At 46.3% G+C, this 4,024-nt stretch overlaps 1 non-coding gene across 1 annotated transcript; it reads left to right on the top strand.

Moving 5' to 3' along the window:
* The first annotated feature begins 771 nt into the window (after positions 1-771).
* Positions 772-874, top strand: LOC147438008 (U6 spliceosomal RNA). The gene has a single exon (XR_015184989.1). It is a non-coding gene; the product is annotated as a U6 spliceosomal RNA (small nuclear RNA).
* Positions 875-4,024: the final 3,150 nt, after the last annotated feature.

Raw genomic sequence — 4,024 nt, 5'->3', positions numbered from 1 at the left:
AAAAATGCCAAGTTTTCGTATGCTCATAATTGGTGTTAGCGCGAAACGTTTTAGGGCCAAAACATTCCACCCTTGTAACCTGGTGTTTCACCACGAAAAGTTTAAGTCTAATGATAGGCGCGCCGAAATGCGTTTCATGGTGACCATGCTCATAAGAGAACTTCGTGGATGCAAAACACTTCAAAACTCAATTTGAATTCTTTGAATGATTCTAGGTAAGCTGCTTGGTTAAGAGGAAATAAGAGTGTCCCATTACCAATCCAGTGTTAAATTTTTTTTCCTTAGGCTGGGTTTAAATGAGCATGTTTGCTTCTCTATTTGCTTTCTGGTCACTGGTATGTACACGAAAATCATTGAGGGAGTCACATGTTTTGTTTTGCCTTCAAGTCCTCTCACATGCCGTGCTTCACCTTGGCTATACATACAACTACTCGGCACATAGCCTTGGTGATTCAGGAGAGAAACCACTTCGCCTCTAAGGGTCGACCCACACGGGGGCATCTTAGTCGGAGAGAGAGCTCATTTGAGTCCCAAGGGGATGGTTGCTTGATGAAGTCCAATAAGTAGCATGTTAGAACTTTGATGGGGCTGTCATAGCTTTTCCTAGGAAGCTCTCCGTCTCCGGTGAGCTTAAAGGGCAAGCCCAGGCGCGTTGCTCACGGCTTTGATGGAAAGTGTGCGTCCGCCACGTGGAGAAAGAACAGCCCCACATGGGCAGGCAAATGTAGGTTTACAGGCTTTGTATCTCAAAGAAGGCACGTTGTTGCTTTCGTCCCTTCGGGGACATCTGATAAAATTGGAACGATACAGAGAAGATTAGCATGGCCCCTGCGCAAGGATGACACGCACAAATCGAGAAATGGTCCAAATTTTTTTTCCGTTTCCTGCCTCTGCCTCTGGAAGGCCGCTCAGGTGTGATGATCCTGTTTTGTCCTTTCCATCTTTCACGCATGGCTCGTGTGGGTCTTCAAAGCACCAGTCGCCTTCTCCCGCAGCCAGTTTGTAATTACAGACATGACCCTTCGCCCTGTGCCTCAAGGGGTTTCTTTCAACACCCAAGAGCTTTGGATCTGTGCTACATACAGACAAGAAACCACAGAGGACAGGCCGCAAGAAGGGAAGGGCAGGTTTTCGGTGCATACAAAGAGTCCTGCTTGATGGAGGGAGGGGCATTGGGACTTCTCTCAGGACCCCAATACTCGACATCCCACCCACCAAGAGCCACCATGGTCCATGGTGGAAGGCATGCATATTGATGCTGCTTTTTCCAGATACTCAGAAGAGCGGGTGAGTGAGTTGCTGTTTCACATTGGTGGGTAGCGGCTAATGAAATCAGGTCAGGGGCTTCTGCTGCTCCATCATCGACGGTGTGGGTCAAGCACAAGGGCTGCTGATTTTGTGCCACAGCATCCATCCATTCGAGACAAAGTTTTGTTGTGGCTTTGCGAGTAGTTTCCAGTTCAATTACTGAGATATAAGACAGCCACCAACTTCGAGGATGAAGTTGGTAAATACCATTGTTCTTTAGGGTGCTCCTTCGACCGCTGAAATTGCCGCTCCACTGGTGTGCGACCTTGGTCCTGATGAAGAAGTACCGACACCTCCAGATAGCTCGATATCCTCATTGTAACTCCCTCGAGTCGGTAGCGGTAATCCCAATTCTGCACCACCATGAGATGCCTCGGTCGTGTTCTCCGTCTGACGGCATCAGCCCTAGGCACCACCTCTCTCAAATGCAGTGAGACAGGAGTCTGGTGAGCTTTTGAATGAGGGAGAGTAGAATCATTTGAGATGCCACAAGCCCAATGAATCTGGGATGTCCAACTCCTTGGGGCTGGTGGGGCGCAAGGTGGAAGCAAATAAGGATACGCCCTGCATATAGGCAAAAGGCTACTGCGACATATCATTGAGGAATCCAACGCATGGTTATCCATGCCTCACCGAATCATGAAGATTATCGCCATAAGATAAGTTGGCATGGCAGCGATGCCAAATGGAAGTAGCAGATGATGAGCAGCTGTCTTGGGCCTCCCACCCCAGGCAAAAGCAAGCGCCAGTGAACCGAGATCACTAGGACAAACCATTGCTTGGTAGTGTTGTGGTGGCAAAACTGGCCTTTTTTTTCTTGGTAACCCACCCCACTTTTGGTCGGTAAGTCACACTTGTGTTTACTTGTTTGGCCCAAAACAAATTTTGGCATTCAGGCCTTATCGGGACGTGGCCGCTTGGCATGATCCAAGTCATTGTCAAATCGTACGGCCAAGAATCTCACGATTGCTTTTAATAATGACTTCACGCTCTCGCGCTGCATGCAATATTGTCAAAGAATAGCAGCTTACACATAGGCTTTTTGGCACTGAGAAGGGCGACGATGGATTGGAAGCTTTAGAGTGAGTACTTGTCCCTCCTCCCAGAAGCTTGTGTATGATGGCGTCGAAGACGATCATGAACTCAAAGACTGCAGCGAGAGGTATGGGTTAAGCTTGTTTCCATGGCTGGGATTGTTGGGGAAACATGTTGTGCTTGGCAATGCTTTGTTCGATATGAATGCCGACTTTGGTACCCTTGAAAAAGCACACAAAGCTCTTAGCCAACTGCCTATCCAAAATGTAGTCTCTTGGAGCACATTGATTGCAGGTTATGCTAAGCGTAGCTATGGGCAAGGATTTGAATACAAAACTACAAGATAGAAAGTTACATGACCGTGTCAAGGACTTGAATACCAAAGTGTCGCAGAGAAATTCGGGTTCATTACCTTGTTCTTGATTACCATGACTATGTAGTAGAAAATGGAATATGGGGCAAGAAATTGTGTCAACTCCCCACCATACTTCTGTACGGCATTTACTAGACCATGCACTAGCTACTTTTTTTTAATATTTTAACAAGTTCTCTTAGTACAAAGAATTAGTAGTGGCTGGTGTTTTCTTTTTCATTCATACCTCCTTCAAGAAGGCGAGGTTTTTTCGGTACAAATTGGTTACGTGAAAACATTACTCATAGGGTTAGTGCTTTGTTTTGATGGAGAGATTGTAGACATGTAGTAGTGTTAGTGTGTATACGCGCTTCACCAGGGGCACTTTTCTCCCACTGGGTTTTTCCCCCTGGACATCTGGTGTGAAAGGACACCTTATCTCTTAGGGTTTCAGATAAGCTTTGTAGCTCTGAATTTGTACACACATATTATTATTCCAATACAGAGAGAGAGACTACAGAGATCTCGTACACAAGCTCTGTGTCTTCTCCTTCTCCATCTTCTTCTTACTCTGAGTTGCTGTCTTCCTTCTGTTTCCTGTTTCATCATCTTCAACAATTGGTATCAGAGTGAGGTGATTTCCAGAGCCTCTACTTGCGTTTTCGCGTCCGCGCGCGCAATCGCAGTTTTCAGGCAGTTTTCGGAAAATTTGTTCGTGGGAGCATCCTCGACGTTCCGGGAGTATTCTGAGCAGGCGACCTGGGGTTTTACCCCCCTTTCGAAGCCGTTCGAGCCCTCAGAATTTTGTTCTGAGCAGCGTAGCAGAAGTTACTTTTCGGAGGCGTTTAGATCAAGAGGGTGTGCTTTTTGACAGATTTTCTTCAGGTAAACAGTTCTTTTGGGAAGCAGCTTGTCTTAGCTTTGTGCTGAGATTTTGTGTAGAGTTTTGCTTGGATTGGAGAGGAGATTTGTGAATCTCTTGGAGGTTCTTTTGCTCTCTTGTGTGCATCTACAGTATGGCTCAATCTACGGAGAAAGAGATTTTTGGTGCGTTTACATCCGAAGACAAATTGGATGGTACCAACTATTCTCTTTGGTCTTTTATGGCCAAAAATGTTTTGGTTGGTAAAGGATTGTGGGATTATGTATCTGGAGATGAAGTTCGTCCAAGTAGCATTGCACCTGCCACGCCTGGTCGTGGTGCAGCTTTTGGTGCAGGACCCTCACAAGTCACTCCAGAGCAAAAGAGATGGGATACTAAAGATGCACAAGCTATGGCTGTGATTGCCTTAACCATAAAGAGGACAATCACACCACATATCAGTTCTT

The sequence above is a fragment of the Adiantum capillus-veneris genome, chromosome 17, assembly GCF_014529385.1.
Source record: "Adiantum capillus-veneris isolate H3 chromosome 17, ASM1452938v2, whole genome shotgun sequence".
Classification (NCBI taxonomy): Eukaryota; Viridiplantae; Streptophyta; class Polypodiopsida; order Polypodiales; family Pteridaceae; genus Adiantum; species Adiantum capillus-veneris.
The sequence above is the reverse complement of the archived record's forward strand: the minus strand, read 5'-3'. Positions and strand labels throughout refer to the sequence as shown.